At 39.5% G+C, this 18,011-nt stretch overlaps 1 pseudogene; it reads left to right on the top strand.

Moving 5' to 3' along the window:
• Nucleotides 1-13,279: 13,279 nt before the first annotated feature.
• Nucleotides 13,280-14,748, top strand: LOC135228287 (CCR4-NOT transcription complex subunit 11-like; annotated as a pseudogene).
• The last annotated feature ends 3,263 nt before the right edge of the window (nucleotides 14,749-18,011 follow it).

An 18,011-nucleotide genomic window follows, 5' to 3' on the forward strand; every position in this document is an offset into this window, starting at 1 on the left:
GTATTCCTGTTTTTTTTTTTTTTTATTCCTGTGTACGTTCTGTCATTTTGCTATTGTGAATAGTGCCGCGATGAAAAAGGTTTCCTTATGTCTGTTTCTGTCACTTCTACCAGATCCCTAGGGCATATACCTGCAGTGGAATTGCTGGGTCATATAGCCGCTCCACCTCCTGTTTTTTAAGGAACCAGCAGACTGTTTTTCAAAATGGCTGTGTCATTTTGCATTTTCACCAGCAATGAATGAGGGGTCCAGATTTCTCCACATCACCTCCAACACTTGTTATTTTCCCTTTTTTTTTTTTTTATCTTAGCCATCCTATTGGGAGTGAAATGGTATCCCAATGTGGTTTCGATTTGCGTTTCCCTGATGGCTAATGACTTTGAGCATCTTCTCATTTGTCTGCCATTTGAATATTCCCTTTGGTGAAATGTCTTTCCATGTTCTTTGGCCAGTTTTTAATACGAATATTTGTCTTTTTGTTATTAAGTTGTAGAAGTTTGCTATATATTTTAGATATTAGACTCCAGTCACTTATATCATTCCCAAAGAATTTTTCCTAGTCTGTAGGCTGTCTCTTCCCCATTTTTATTAAGTCGTTTGATGAGCATATTTAGCTTTTTATGAGGTCCCAGTTATATATTTTCTGATGCTTGTGCATTCATTGTTGTGTTTGATAATGTATCATTGAAAATAAATTTGGTCCAGAAGGTTTGCTCCTATATTTTCTTCCAAGAACTGTATGGTTTTAGACTTAAATTGGGGTCCTTGATCCGTATCAATTTAGTTTTTGTATATGGTACTAGGTATGGTTCTTGTTTTGTTTTTCTGCTTGGGGAAATCCAGTTTAGCCACCACTATTTGTTGAAGAGACTATTCTTTCACCTTTAAATGGATTTGGCTCACTTGCTGAAAATCAGTTGACCATAAAGGTTTGGATTATATCTCCAGATTTTCAATTCTGTTCCCTTGGTCTGTGTGTCTGTCATTAAACCAGTACCAAGCTGCTTTGATTTACTGTCGCTTTCTAATATGTTTGGAAGTCAGGAAATGTGAGGCCTGCTACTTCGTTTTTTTTCCAAAATTGCTTTTGCCGTCCGGGGTCTCTTGTCTTCCAATAGAAAAATGAGGATTTGTTTTTTTTCCATTTCTGTAAAGAATGCTCTAGGAATTTTGATTAGAGTTTTGTTGTATCTGTAGATCACTTTGTGTAGTACTGACATCTTGATTATATTAAGCCTTCCAATTCATAAGCATGGAATGTCTTTCCATCTCTTTAGGTCTTCTTTGGTATCTTTCAGCTGTATTTTATAATTTTCACTGTATAAGCCTTTCACATCTCTGGGTACATTTGTTCCTATATATTTTATTCTCTTAGATGCTATTGTAAATGGAGTTGTTTTCATTCCATAAATATTTATTTTGGAATAAAAATTCCATAAATTTTTATCTGATTTCCTTAAAATAAGGAGCAGCTTAAGCCATTCAGCTTGTGAGGAGCAGGGACCTGGGCGTGGCCAGGGGCTGCTTTCTGGGACCTGCCTCTCAACTGTCTGGTAAAGGTAACAAATATGTTTCAGAAAAAACATTGGTACATCATTTATTGTGAAATGTCTATGTATTAAATAAATGCACCATGAAAAATACTGTATGACAGTAAATATAGTAGAAAAAACTTAAGACTCGTGTCAGGAGAAAGCATATCTTACGGTGTTTCCCAGGTCTAAAATTGTTTGGCCATGCAGTTCTGTGATAGAACTTTAAAAGTGAATAGGAAAAAGAAACAGTTCTTGTTTTTTTTTTTTTTTATTGTGTTTTAAGTGAGAGTTTACAAATCAAGTGAGTCTCTCACACAAAAACTTATATACACCTTGTTACATACTCCCAATTGCTCTCCCTCTAATGAGACAGCCCGCTCCCTCCCTCCACTCTCTCTTGTTGTGTCCATTTTGCCAGCTTCTAACCCCCTCTGCCCTCTCATCTCCCCTCCAGGCAGGAGATGCCAACAAAGTCTCAATTGTCCACCTGATCCAAGAAGCTCACTCCTCCCCAGCATCCCTCTCCAACCCATTGTCCAATCCAATCCCTGTCTGAAGAGTTGGCTTCAGGAATGGTTCCTGTCCTGGGCCAACAGAAGGTGTAGGGGCCATGACCACCAGGGTCCTTCTAATGTCAGCCAGATCATTAGATCTGGTCTTTTTATGAGAATTTGGGATTTGCATCACACTGCTGTCCTACTCCTTCAGGAGTTCTCTGTTGTGTTCCCTGTCAAGGCAGTTACTGGTTGTAGCCGGGCACCATCTAGCCCTTCTGGTCTCAGGCTGATGTAGTCTCTGGTTTATGTGGCCCTTTCTGTCTCTTGCGCCTGTAATTACCTTGTGTCCTTGGTGTTCTTCATTCTCCTTTGATCCAGGTGGGTTGAGACCAATTGATGTGTCTTAGATGGCTGCTTGCTAGCGTTTAAGACCCCAGATTCCTCTCTCCAAGGTGGGATGCAGGATGTTTTCTTAATAGATTTTATTATGCCAACTGACTTTGATGTCCCCTTAAACCATGGTCTCCAAACCCCCGCCCCTGCTTCGCTGACCTTCCAAGCAGTTTGTTCCGGAAACTTCTTTCCTTTTGGTTTAGTCCAGTTGTGCTGACCTTTCCTGTATTGTGTGTTGTCTTTCCCATTACCTAAAGTAGTACTTATCTACTACGGAATTAGTGAACACCCCTATCCCACTCTCCTTTCCTCCTCCGTCTTATAACCATCAAAGAATATTTTCTTCTCAGTTTAAACTATTTCTTGAGTTCTTATAATAGTAGTCTTATACAATATTTGTCATTTTGCAACCAACTAATTTCACTCAGCAGAATGCCTTCCAGATTCCTCTGTGTTATGAAATGTTTCACAGATTCATCACTGTTCTTTCTCGATGTGTAGTATTCCATTGTGTGGCTATACCATAATTTATCCATTCATCTGTTGATGGGCACCGTGGCTGCTTCCATCTTTTTGCTATTGCAAACAGTGCTGCAGTGAACATGGGCATGCATATATCTGTTCGTGTAAAGGCTCTTATTTCTCTAGGGTATATTCTAAGGAGTTGGATTGCTGGATCGTATGGTAGTTCTATTTCCAGCTATTAAAAAAAAAAAGTCCCAAATCAATTTCCAAAGTGGTTGTACCATTTTGACGTTCCCACCGGTAGTGCATAATTTTTCCAGGCTCTCCACAGCCTTTCCAACATTTATTGTTTTCTTTTCTGGATTAATGCCAGTCCTGTTGGAGTGAGATGGAATCTCATTGTAGTTTTCATTTGCATTTCTCTAACGGCTAATGATCGTGAGCATTTCCTCGTATCTGTTAGCTACCTGAATGTGTTTTTCAGTGAAGTGTCTGTTCATATTTTTTGTCACTTTTTTAAAGTGGTTTATTTGTTTTTTTGCAGTTGAATTTTTGCAGTGTTGTGTAGATTTTAGAGATCAGGTGCTGCTTGGAAATATCATAGCTAAAATATTTTTCCCAGTCTGTAGGTAATGTTTTTACCCTTTTGGTGAAGTCTTTGGATGAGCATAGGTGTTTGATTTTTAGGAGCTCCCAGTTATTTAGTTTTTCTTCTGCATTGTTAGTAATGTTTTGTATACTGTTTATGCCATGTATTAGGGCTCCTAACGTTGTCCCTATTTTTTCTTCCATGATCTTTATTGTTTTAGATTTTATATTTAGGTCTTTGATCGATTTTGAGCTTGTTTTTGTGTCTGGAGTGAGGTATGATTTATGCCAGCACCATTTGTTAAAAAGACTGTCTTTTCCCCATTGAAGTGTTTTGGGGCCTTTGTCAAATATCAACTGCTCATATGTGGATGGATTGATGTCTGGATTCTCAATTCTGTTCACTGGTCTATGCATCTCTTGCTGTACCAGTACCAGGCCGTTTTGACTACTGTGGCGGTATAATAGGTTCTAAAATCAGGTAGAGCAAGGCCTCTCACTTTGTTCTTCTTTTTCAGTAATGCTTCCGGGGCCTCTTTCCCTTCTGTATGAAGTTGGTGATTTCTTTCTTCATCTCATTAAAGAACGTCGTTAGAATTTAGATCGAAAGTGCATTAAATGTATAGATCGTTTTTGGTAGAATAGACATTTTCAAAATGTTAAGTCTTCCTATCCATGAGCAAGGTATGTTTTTCCACTCATGTAGGTCTCTTTTGGTTTCTTGCAGAAGCTTACTGTAGTTTTCTTTGCATAAGTCTTTTACATCTCTGGTAAGATTTATTCCTAAGTATTTTATCTTTGTGGGGGCTACTGTAAATGCTATTGATTTGGTGATTTCTTCTTCGATGTTCCTTTTGTTGTTGCAGAGGAATTCAACTGATTTTCTTATGTTGATCTTGTGTCCCAATACTCTGCTGAACTCGTCTATTACTTTCAGTAGTTTTCTGGAGGATTCCTTGGGGTTTTCTGTGTATAAGATCATGTCATCTGCAAATAGAGATACTTTGACTTCTTCCTTGCCAATCTGGATGCCCTTTATTTCTTTATCTAGCCTAATTGCTCTGGCTTGGACTTCCAGCACAATGTTAAATAAGAGTGGTGATAAAGGGCATCCTTGTCTGGTTCCCGATCTCAAAGGGAATGCTTTCAGGCTCTCTCCATTTAGGATGATGTTGGCTGTTGGCTTTGTATAAATGCCCTTTATTATGCTGAGGAATTTTCCTTCTGTTCCTATTTTGCTGAGAGTTTTTGTCACGAGTGAGTGTTGAACTTTGTCAAATGCGTTTTCTGCATCAGTTGTTAAAATCATGTGACTCTTGTCTTTTGTTCTATTTATGTGATGGATTGCATTAATTATTTTTTCTAATGTTGAAAACCATCCCAGCATACCTGGTATGAATCCCACTTGGTCATGGTGAATTATTTTTTTGATATGTTGTTGAATTCTATTGGCGAGGATTTTTGCATCTAAGTTCATGAGGGATATAGGTCTGTAATTTTCTTTTTTTGTGGTGTCTTTACCTGGTTTTGGCATCAGGGATATGGTGGCTTCATAGAATGAGTTTGGTAGTATTTCATCGTTTTCTATGCTCTGAAATACCTTTAGTAGTAGTGGTGTTAACTCTTCTCTGAAAGTTTGGTATAACTCTGTAGTGAAGCCTTCCGGGACAGGGGTTTTTGGTTGTTGTTGTTGTTGGGAGTGTTTTGATTACCTTTTCAATCTCTTCTTTTGTTATAGGTCTATTTAGTTGTTCTACCTCTGTTTGTGTTAGTTTAGGTAGGTAGTGTGTTTCTAGGAGGTCATCCATTTCTTCTTGGTTTTCGAATTTGTTAGAGTACAATTTTTCATAGTAATCTGATATGATTCTTTTAATTTCAGTTGGGTCTGTTGTAATATCGTCCATCTCATTTTGTATTTGGGTTATTTGTTTCCTCTCCTGTGTTTCTTTTGTCATTTTGGCCAATGGTTTATCAATTTCGTTGATTTTTTCAAAACATCAGCTTTTGGTCTTGTTAATTCTTTCAATTGTTTTTCTGTTTTCTACTTCATTTAGTTCTGCTCTAATTTTTATTATTTGTATTCTTCTGGTGCCTGTGGGTTTCTTTCGTTGCTCTCTTTGTATTTGTTCAAGTTGTAGGGATAATTCTTTGATTCTGGCCCTTTCTTCTTTTTTGTATGTGTGCATTTATTGATATGAATTGTCATCTTTGCACCGCTTTTCCTGTGTCCCAAAAGTTCTGATAGGAAGTGTTTTCATTCTCATTGGATTCTCTGAATTTCTCTATTCCATCCTTAATGTCTTCTATAATCCAGTCTTTTTTGAGCAGGGTATTGTTCAGTTTCCAAGTGTTTGGTTTTTTTCTTATGCTTTGCTCTTATTGATTTCCAGTTTTATGGCGTTACGGTCAGAGAAGATGCTTTGTAATATTTCAATGTTTTGGATTCTGCTAAGGCTTACTTTATGACCTAATACGTGGTCTATTCTAGAGAATGTTTCATGTGCGCTAGAAAAGAAAGTATACTTGGTTGCTGTTGGGTGGAGTGTTCTGTATATGTCTATGAGGTCAAGTTGGTTGATTGTAGCATTTAGAGCTTCTGGATCTTTATTGAGCTGCTTTCTGGATGTCGTGCCCTTCACCAAAAATCATGTGTTGAAGTCTCCTACTATTATTGTGGAGCTGTCTATCCCACTTTTCAAAGCTGATAGAGTTTGTTTTATGTACTTTCCAGCCCTGTCATTGGGTGCATAAATATTTAATATGGTTATATCTTCTTGGCGTATTGTCCCTTTAATGTTATGTAGTGTCCTTCCTTATCCTTTATGATAAATTTAACTTTAAAGTCTATTTTGTCAGAAATTAACATTGCCACTGCTGCTCTTTTTTGATTGTTGTTTGCTTGATATATTTTTTTCCATCCTTTGAGTTTTAGTTTGTTTGTGTCTCTAAGTCTAAGGTGTGTCTCTTGTATGCAGCATATAGACAGATCTTGTTTTTTAATTCACTCTGCCACTCTCTGTCTCTTTATTGGTGCATTTATTCCATTTATATTCAGGGTAATTATGGATAAGTACGAATTTAGTGCTATCATTTTGATGTCCTTTTTTGTGTGTTCTTGACACTTTCTTTTTCCCACTTAATTTTATGTGCTGAGTAGATTTTCTTTATAAATTGTCCTTTCCTCATATTTGTTGTTGTTGCTTTTGTTTCTGCTGAGTCTCTATTTTTTTCTTGTATTTTATTTTGATAAGTAGGATAGTTTGTCTCCTTTATGGTTCCCTTATTCTTTACCCCTACTTTTCTAAATTTAAATCTATCTTTTATTTCTTTGTATCGCCGTATCTTCCTCTCCATATGGAAGGTTTATGATTACATGTCTTAGTCCCTCTTTATCATTTTAATGTTGTCTTCTTTTATATAATAACATTGCGGTTACCTTGTTTTGAGTTTTTTTTTTTATATATATAATCTTGCTTTGCTTTTTTTTGGATTTCCATGTCTGGGTTGACTTCTACTTGCTCTGTCCAGCGTTCTAGCCTTGAGTTGATACCTGATATTATCGATTTTCTAACTAAAGAACTTCCATTAGTATTTCTTGTAGTTTTGGTTTTTATGAATTCCCTAAACTTGTGTTTATCTGGAAGTGTCTTAATTTCATCTTCATATTTAAGAGACAGTTTTGCTGAATATATGATTCTTGGCAGGCAATTTTTTTTCCTTAATTTTTTAAAATATGTCATCCCATTGCCTTCTTGCCTGCATGGCTTCTGCCGAGTAGTCAGAGCTTATTTTTTTTTGGCTCTCCTTTGTAGGTGACTTTTCGTTTATCCCTAGCTGCTCTTATAATTCTCTCTTTATCTTTGGTTTTGGCAAGCTTGATTATAATATGTCTTGGTGACTTTCTTTTAATATCTGCCTTATGTGGAGTTCGATGAGCATCTTGGATAGATATCGTCTCATGTTTCACAATATCAGGGAAGTTTTCTGCCAACAAATCTTCAACAATTCTCTGTGTATTTTCTGTTATCCCTCCCTGTTCTGGTACTGCAATCACTCGTAGGTTATTTCTCTTGATAGAGTCCCACATGATCCTTAAGGTTTCTTCATTTTTTTTTAATTCTTTTATCTGGTTTTTCTTCAGATATATTAGTACCAAGTGATTTATCTTTGAGTTCAGAAATTCTAGCTTCTAGTTGCACAATTCTGGTCCTCTGACATTCTATTGAGTTGTCTACTTCTGTAATTTTATTGTTAATTTTCTGAATTTCTGATTGCTTTCTGCCTGTGGATTTTTCCAGCTTATTAAACTTTCCATTATGTTCCCGAATAATCTTTCTAATTTCTTCAGTTGCTTTATCTGTGTGTTTCTTGGCTTGTTCTGCATATTACCTCATTTCCTTCCCGATGCCTTTTGTGTTCTGGCTTTCGTAATTCCAGGAATGCACTTTCATCTAGAAGATCCCTGGATTCTTTGTTTTGAGAGCTGGTTGAGGTGATCACGGTCTGTTTGTTTATGTGACTTGGTATTTACTGTTGTCTCCGAGCCATCCGTGAGGTATTATGTTAGTTTATGCTTTCTTAATGTGTCGTAGCTTCTTGCTTTAATTTTGTTTTGAGATACTGAAATGGGTTGCTGGAGTGAGCTAGCTTGATTATTTTTGCCTTTGGAGTTCTGACGTTCTGTCCTCAGATGGCTAGAGCTGTTATCAGGTATATCAGTCTAGGAGTCCATTCACTTTTCTTGTATGAATTCAGCTCAGGTGTACAGGTAGCTGATCATCATGTGTGTGGTACAGGCTCTGTCCTACAGTCTTAGAGGGGCAGGGGTGATTGGTGTATGTACCCGTAACTGATTGCAGCAGGGGATCACGCTCTGAACAAGGCGAGGAGGCTGAGAACCAACCCCCGAGTGTCTCTGAGGAAAGCACGTCCCTGTTCCCTAGAGTGTGCAGGTGGGTGGGTTCTGCAGACGGACCATGGGCATCCAGTGTTTTTGGTTGTAAGGACTGGGAGGTATCAGTTATCATTGGACCCGTGTCACAGGTGGCTGGGTGACCTGGTGGAGCTACCAGTCCTTAGGCCCCTGATGTGGGTAGATGAGGACCCTGGCAAAGCAAAGCAAAGTCAAACATCAAACACCCACCTCTCCACCACACAGCTGAAACAGTTGGAGTCTGCCAACAAGGGCCTATTCTCCTGAAATAGGCCCACAGAGGTCCATGCAGAAGGGAAAGATGCTGAAAGTCCATGGACCATTTATGCCTGGATGGGACCTGCTTCTGTCCTGAGCTCCCCCACTTAGTGGAGCTGGCAAATTATCTTTTCCCCCAGTTGCAAAATTTTTTCCTTCTCCAAGGTTGGGAGGATGGCTCTAGGTGCAACAGGGCCTATCTCAGGCCCAGGGAATTCAGCCGCTGAAGCCGGTTTTGGGGTGGGGCGGGGCACGGCAAAATATACGCAAGTACTTAGCTTTTGCTGAGAGCGCCATTCTTCTCAGGTCCCGGAGGTGTGAGTGGACTTTGTGGCTGGCTGCTTCTCCCTTAGGAAACTGGCGGAACGCTAGTACCAACCTGCCGCTGCCGGACCAGGAATGGTGCCTGAGTGCGTCCGGCGATTCAGGTCTGGTAACTCCTCTCTGCTTCTGAACGGTCTCTTCCACTCCCCCTCAGTTCATTTTCTAAGCTTGCCTTCGAAGCTCAGGGCTCCTAGCTTATCATAATATTCTTTTCAATTTTTTTTTTTTTTCAGGTCTTGGTTGTAAAGAGGGCTCTCCAGAAGCGTCTGTGTATTCCACCATCTTGGCTCTGCCTCTGTAGCAGTTTTTATAAATTTTGTATATTAGTCCTTTATCAGATATAAAACCAAACCAAACCCAGTGCCGTCCAGTTGATTGCAACTCATAGCAACCCAAAAGGATGACGTAGAACTCCCCCATAGAGTTTCCATGGAGTGCGTGGTGGATTTGAACTGCCAACCCTTTTTTTTAGCAGCTGTAGCACTTAACCACTGCGGCCATCAGGGTTTCCTTATCAGATATAGGGTTCCCAAATTTTTTCTCCCACTATGTAGGCTGTCTTTTCACTTTTTTGATAAATTCTTTTAATGAACAGAAATATTTAATATTTATGAGGCCCCATTTGTCTTTTTTTTTCATTTGTTGCTCATGCCTTTTATTATTATATCTGATACCTACCAAAAAATACTTAGTCCTTATATTCTCTTCTGTGAATTTCATTTTCAAATTAAGGTCCTTGACCCATTTTCAGTTGGTTTTTGTGCATCATGTAATGGCTGGTTCCTAGTTTATTCTTCTGCATGTGGATATCCAATTTTTCCAGCACTACTGATTGAAGGGACTTTTCCTTCCCCAATTGGATGAATTTAGAATTTGTGTTGAAAATCAGTTGACCACATATCTATGGATATATTCCTGTAGTTTCAATTTTATCCCACTGGTTTCTATGTCTATTATTATACAAGTACCAGGATGTTTAAATTAGTGTAGCTTTGTAGTAGGTTTTGAAGTATGAGAGTTTGAGCTCTTCTGCTTTATTCTTCTTCAAGGTTCCTTTCAGTATTTGGGATCCCTTGCCCTTCCATATAAATTGGAGAATTGCCTTTTTCTTTTCTGTCAAGATGCTGTTGGAATTTTGATGGAGATGGCGTGGAATTAATAGATTGCTTTGGGTAGTATCGACATCTTAATTGTATAAAGTCTTTCAACATGGAATGTTCTTCAGTTATTCAGGTCTTCTTTGATTTCTTTTAGCAATGTTTTATACTTTTTTTGTAAATAGGGATTTTACCTGCATTTACTCATAGGTATTTTATTTTTTAGATGCCATTGTAAAGAGTAATATTTTAGTATTTCTTCTTTTTGCAGATTGCTGATGTACAGAAACCGTGCTTATTTTTATGTATTGATCTTGCACACTGTTGCTTTGCTGAATTCATTTCTTAGTACTAATAGCTTTTTTGGTAGATTCTTTGGTGTTTTCTATGTATATACTTGTCATCTGCAAAAAGAGATAGTTTTACTTCTTCCTTCATTACTGGGGTACGTTTGATTTCTTCTGTCTCACCTAATTACTCTGGTAGGACATCCAAAATGATGTTAAATACGAGTGGTGAAAGTAGGCATCTCTGTCTTGTTCCTGAACTTAATGGGAATGTTCTCGGTCTTTGTCCACTGAGTATCATGTTAGCTGTGGGGATTTTTGTAGATGCCCTTTTTTATATTGAGAAATTTCCCTTTTATTCCTACCACTTATTTATTTACCCGAAGAACTACAAAGTATTGTAGTTCTGCTAGGGGAGGGTCAAGCATTGCCTGGTCCACAGTTTTACTATAGTTTTTAAACAGATATTGTCTTGACTCAGTTTAGAGCCCCTGGCTGGAAGCCAGTCAGTTCACCTTCTTTAGTAGCTGTTTAAGTCCACTCTCCAACCACAACCCTCATCGGGTTCTCACACTCCTGTGTACTATGCACCTGACTTAATTATTCTGGGTCTAGTACCAAACACCTAGGAACAGCCCCTATGTCCCTGGATCCCACAGAATTATTAAAGTGGGCCAGTCCCCGGGTGGCCTGCATAACCTAGCTAAACCCACCTGTTTTCCACACTTAAGTCACCTCCTATAATCCCAGCCTGTTTTTACCGTATCTCTGGGTACAGCCCCTTGTGTGGTCCTGCACAGCAGCCTTCTCTGGTTGGGAGCTGTAGGTAACAGCGTTTCTTATAATTTGGAACAACGGGACATAAAAGAAGGCCGCTCAGATAGGAGACCAAATGAAGCCCTAGAAATACAAACCTCCACCACTAAGTAAATTCAATATATAAACTAAATATATGATTAGGCACTGACTACATCTTACATACTGTTAAGGACAGTCACTGTTAAGGGAGAAGCACGGTCACGGTCCTTAACATCAGTGAAAGAAAACTTGATGTGAGAGGTGTTAAATGTTGTTGTTATTAGGTGCCTTGAGTCAGCTATGACTGAGGTGACTGAGGTGACCCCATATAGAACAGAATAAAACATTGCCCAGTACTGCACCATCTTCACCATCATTGATGTGTTCGAGTTCATTGTCGTCCTGAATGCCTTCCAACCTAGGCGGCTCATCTTATAGCACTATATTGGACAATATTCTTTTGTGATCCATAGTGTTTTCATGGGCTAATTTTTAGAAATAGATCACCAGGCCTTTCTTCTTAAGTCTGTCTTAGTCTGGAAGTGCCACTGAAACTTGTCTACCATGTATGATCCTGCTGGTATTTGAAATACGATTGGCATAGCTTCCAACCTCATACATAGCAACACGCTAACTACCACAGTATGACAAACCAACAGACGGGTGGTTGAGATGTTAATTGCACTTGATAAATACCTGATTCTCCAACAATGTCCAGTTGAGGGTATGCTATGAGCTAGAACCATCAGGGCATATGCTAATGTAAGTATATTTTAATTCACTGTTTGGAATTAATACATTTAAGTAACTTATATATAGAAAATTATGTTAAATTACCTTATCGTGAGATGTTTAATACTATCTCTCATTTGTATAGCTTCTTAGAATTTTCAAGGCATTTCAGGAAACATCTTCTAACTACCTATAAATTAGGGAAAGCGGTTATTATAATTCCCATGTTACTCAAGAAGAAACTAAGACTTAGAGAGGTGAAGAATCATGTCCAAGTTCAACAGTCTGGCCATTAAAAGATTAGAAGTCAAGGACTCCAGCATGCAGCCTGATCCAGACACCACCCTACCCCTTAGCTGTTATTGTTGTTAGCTGCTGAGGAGTGACCCCCCACCCCATGGTTACCCTGTGCATAAAAGAACACCAGATAGTTTTGATTCACAAGGCTCTCATTAACTGATTCTCAGAAGTAGATAACCAGCTCCTTTCTCCTAGTCCATCTTACTCTGGAAGCTCTGTGGATGCCTGCTCAGCATCATAGCAACATGCAAGCCTCCACTGACAGATAAGTGGTGGCTGCCCATAAGGTGCGTTGGCTGGGAATCAAAGGAGGATCACCCCCGTGGAAAGATCACCGAACCACCAGTGCCTCTTACCTTTTAACTAGGGAAGTATAATGAGCAGTATAGTGGCTGAGCAGTCTACGGGACTGGATTATGGCTCTGGTCTCTGTGGGGTCATGGGTTCGAATCCCACTGCTGCCAACTGTGTTTTGGGGGCCCTGGTGGCTCAGTGGTTAAGTGTTTGGCTGCTAACCAAAATGTTGGTAGTTCAAATCCACCAGCCACTCCTTGGACGGCCTATCGGGCAGGTCTATTGTATCCTATAGGGTTGCTGAGTTGGAATTGACTTGATGGCAGTGGGTGTAGGACAGCATGTTGTTGTTAGGTGCCATCGAGCTAGTTCTGACTCATGGTGACACTATGCACGAGAGGATGAAACACTGCCCGGGCCTGGGCCATCGTTACAATCATTATTACGCTTGAGCTCATTCCTGCAGGCACTGTCGGTTTACCTCGTTGAGGGCCTTCCTCTTTTCCGCTGCCTCTGTGCTTTGCCATGCGTGATGTCCTTCTTCAGGGCCTGATCCCTCCTGACAACATGTCTGAAGTATGTAAGACACAGTATCGCCATCCTTGCTTCTGGGGAGCATTCTGATTGTATTTCTCCCAAGACAGATTTGTTCATTCTATTGGCAGTCCATGGTGTATTCAGTATTCTTCACCAATACCACAATTCAGAGGTGTCAATTCATCTTTGGTCTTCCTTATTCATCGTGTAGCTTTCATATGTATACGATGGGATTGAAAATACCATGGCTTGGGTCAGGCGCACCTTAGTCCTCAAAGTGACATATTTGCTTTTCAACACTTTAAAGAGGTCTTTTGCAGCAGACTTGCTCAGAGCAATGTGTCTTTTGATTTCTTGACTGCTCCTTCCATGGGTATTGATTGTGGATTCAAGTAAAAAGAAATCCTTGACAACTTCAGTTTGCTCACTGCCACCCCCTTTGTTGCCAGTTTCAAACACCTGCTCAATCCTGTCCTGTGAAGCCTGCATGTGGCGGCCAGCAGCTGGACTGGCCACCACTCTCAGGATTTTTACCTCCTATAACTCCAACAGAAAAGTTTTTTTCTTTCCCAGCTGATGCTGGCACCACCAAGGAAACTCTTCTAAAAGACACCTCGCCAGATTGCTTTCATGGGTGTTGGAAACAGGGGCCGGTCTGTGGACATAAGTGGGCTTCAGGTAGCCTTAGCTGAGGGTCATTCAGATCTCCAACCCGGAGTAAAGCTAGCTTCCCTAGTATTCTCAGTGACCCAGACCTCGATTCTTCCAACTCTGGATTTGACAGCTTGATTGTCTCTCAAAACACAGAAGCTTTAGTCAGTGTTCCAAAACCATCTATTGAAAGCCATTTTTGGCCATCGTTTGTCTAACACCTCCACTCCACGTTTGTGAGGATGAGTTGACGTGGCTAAATCCAACAGAGACTGACCATGCAATTCAGTGGGATACATCAATGTGTGTTAAGAATAGCACTGGTGTAGAGATGAAGCAAATAATGGCCAAAGCCTTCAAACACCCCTTATCTTCTCAACAAGCACATTCCTTGGTGACTTAGAAAAAAATGCAAGACTTGTTTATCACATTGGCCTGATTCCAGCCAATCTTCCTGATCTCATGGAAAACAACTCTCTAGTTACTATAGAAATGTTGCTGAAATTAACACACAGTCAAACCCGATAACCAAGTATGTTTCAGGCCTGGTCAATATGGACATGTCCTTACATTCAATGGAAGTTGTAAATCAGCTTACTATAGCTGTTGATCTACCTCTCGAATTTATCCACCTTTATATATCAAATTTCATCTCTACTTGTGAACGATTTAAGGGTCATTTGATGCACCTCGTCTGTGTCTTCCTCCAGTCCTTGATCTGTAACAAAATTATTAATGTACAGGACTTGTTTATAGAAGTACAGGCGTTCTGTATTGAATCCCATAGGATATGAGAAGCTGCTGGCCTTTTCTGGTTGTTGAAGACGTTGCATACTGGGGAAACCCCTTCTGAGACTAATAATCATAGTAATACCTCATCGAAACTACGTCATTCATTGTTCATCCATACCGTGGTTTAATTTTTACAACTGTTAAAACCCTGAGTGGATTGCTTGGTGTAGTGCATATAAACAATACTTTATCAACTTGAAGTTTTACTTTCCTGGATGACTTTTTACCTTGAGATGAATTTTTGGTAAAAACTTGAAAAAACTGTATCTTTTAGGTGTCTTGTTGATAATTATCCATACCTCTTGCCATTCTACTCTGTGTGCATTCCAGTTTGTTAATTCTCCTTTCAAAGCAAGCACTTTCAAGACTATTCATTGCAGTCCGTGTGAGGAACGGTTATCCCAGAAAACTATTACTGCAAAAGAGCAGATGAGCAGCAAAGAGCAAAGCGCCTGTTTTTGTTTAAAAGTCACATTGCAGACTCCTGATAATCCCTGAATCCAGCTTTCATGAGGTTTCAGTGCTAATGTATTTCATGAGAGTAAATTAAGATATTCTTAAAAATTTGTGATCCTGTCCTTGATGTGACATTAGGCAATTGTTTTGATTCCTCAAGGCACCAAGAGAAATTTGATTCTTCAGCCCAGTTGTACAGGTAGCACTTAACTTCTCATTAAGTACCATCTGAACCAAGGACACACTTGTAAATTTATCCCTTCTTATCATGAGGATTACAAGACAACAGAGTAAATGTATTCCTTGGGACTGCTGAAAAAACACAGGAAGTATTAGGAAACTTCTTCTAGGCCGAAATAGCTGCTATAGTTTTCTATTTGTTTGTTTGTTTTTTTTCCTCCTCTCAAGACACTTCTTCTGTAATTATTGTTGTTAATATAAAATAGTCATTTTTTTTTTTTTTTTTGAGGAAAAACGCCAGTTCGTGCTTTGAGAGGAATACTATTTCAAATAGTTTGCCGAGTGGGTGCTATTATTACCCTCATGTCTGTGGTAGGGTAAAGGACATGTTTGAGAAGCATTAGAGCAAGGTGGTATTGTGTGAACTTTTAGTCTTCATTTAACTCTTGGACAACAGTGCCTTACACTGAAGTTCTTTATTTTTAATGAAAAGAAAAAAGTGTATATGTGTACATAAGGAGCACTTGTGGTACAGTGGTTAAAGTGCTTGGTTGGTAACCAAACAGTCAGCGGTTGGAATCCACCAGCCAAACCCACCATCCTCTCCACAAGAGAGAGATGTGGCAGTCTGCTTCTGTAAATATTTGCAGCCTTGGGAACCCTATAGGGCAGTTCTACTGTGTCCTGTAGGGTAGGCATGAGTCGCAACTGACTCAACAGCAATGAGTATGAGTAATGTAGCCAATCATTTCAATAAATGTAAAACTGTATGTCAGGAACAGGTCCCTGGGTAGTGGAAATGGTTAAGTGCTAGACTGGTACCCAAAAGATTAGGGGTTTGAACCTGTCCAGAGTAGCTTTGGAACTGAAGCCTGGAAATCTGTTCCAAAAAGACTACAGCTTTGAAAACCCTACAGAGCAGCTCTACTCTACACGCAGGAGGTACCCATGAGTCAGAATCAACTCAATGGCAGCAAACAACACCATGTCATGATTGTTTTTTTTGCTCAGTATAAAGACCTTAGAACTTGTAAAGAATGTGTTTTAATGCTTTACTATTGCTTTGTTATTAAAATAGATTATGCATATTTAAACTACTTCTTAAATTTGAATTCTTTTATATTAATTCCATTAAACTAGGCCCTTTCACAGAAGTATACTTTCCAGAGTTTGTATTCAAAAGCAAATTAATTCAGAAAGGAAAAAATAACTGGATATAAAGCAACTAGAACAATTGTAGGTAGATTTCCTTGGAAAACTTTTATTACATCATTCATACCGAGGTTTACAAAATGTGTCACCTACAGTTTAATAAATATTGACTTTAGTTGTGGTAGGGTGAATTATTCTTTGGGGACCAAAGAGCATTTAGGAGCTGATGTTCTTCTCTTGACTGTTTGCCTGGTTGTCTTGGGTATTGAACATGTCATGGATTGTAAATAGTAGGATTCAGAGTCTGGCAGATGAGTTGTCCCTGACACATACCTTCTCTGCTAACTGTAACAACAGTAAGTGTGATGGTCAAGGTTGTGTATCAACTTGGCTGGGCCATGATTCTCAGTGGTTTGGCAGTTGTGATGTAGCTTGGCAGTCTTATGGTGATATGATCACTTCCACGATGAGATTTGATATAATGTGATCACCTCCATACTAGGATCTGCTATGAGTAAGAGGTTGGTCAGGTGGCCTGCATTGAATAGAAGTGGACATTCTGGCAAGGTTCCTGGTCTTTTGCTGGCTTTATATCCTGCAGCTGGCTCCTGTTCGTCTAACCTCCAGTTCTTTGTCCTCGAGCTAGCAGCTTACCTTTGGTCCTCCCTGCTGATCTTGGGATCCATCAATCTTTACAGCCTGTGAACAAGAGCCCTGCTCTCTGTCCGGCCAAAGTTGGGTTCTCCAGCCCCTGCGGCTACATAAATCAGGAGAACCAAGCCTCTATCCTGACCCATGGACTTGGAATGTTCCAGCTTCTACAAATGTGTGAGCCGTTTCCTTGATGTAAATTTCCGTCTCTGTATATATTTGTAAGCCTTACTGGTTTTGATTCTCTAGAGAACCCAGCCTAAGACAGTAACCAAAACATCAACTGCAACCATAGGTACAACCTGGGAAGGCACCACTTGCAGTATGCTTACCTGGAGGTGGGTGATGGGCTGAGTGTTTTCATGTATTATCTCACTTAATTATTACTCCAGCCTTAGAGTTAGGCTTTACTAAACCAGATTTATAGATGAACACCCTGCAGCTAACAGCAGAGTGTAAACAGCTAAGACCACATGCTGGGAAGCGGTAGAGCTGGGATTTGGCTTCTTTACCCAGGTTAGCCTCAATGTCCAGTTTAAAGATTATGGACATTCTGAATTTCTTCTTTGAAGCATGCAGGGGAGGTAAATGTTTCACCTGCAATTGGCATAGCAATTGTTCGCTTTTGAAAAATGGTACTGATGCAGGTAAAGATCACTTTGTAGCTGAAAAAGACAGAAAAGATTAAATGATTCAGAGCTGACATTTCATTTGCTAGCAATAGAGGAAATGTTACCAAATCTGAGAAATACAGTGGCATTGTAATTGACTGAATTCACCAAGGTATTTCAGTTTTCTATAGTGTTTTCATTTGTGGAAATAAAGGCCACTCAAGAACAAGCAAAAACGCTTTATTCAGAGCTGGCTATGACAAAGGAGTCAGCCACCATCACTTGTATTTTACAGAGACTCAGAGGCAGGCAGTGGAGAGAGAAAGTTTAATTGTGGAAAAAAAAAAAGAAGGCTGCTTAGGGTGTGGTCTTATTGGAGGTTGTTCGCATGGGAAGCTGGAGGAAGTCTAAGGAGAAGCAGGGCAACCTATATAATTGGTTTGGGAAGTATGTTTCTCTGATTCCAAGTTGTGAGTGAAG

This window comes from Loxodonta africana, chromosome 20 (assembly GCF_030014295.1).
Source record: "Loxodonta africana isolate mLoxAfr1 chromosome 20, mLoxAfr1.hap2, whole genome shotgun sequence".
NCBI lineage: Eukaryota > Metazoa > Chordata > Mammalia > Proboscidea > Elephantidae > Loxodonta > Loxodonta africana.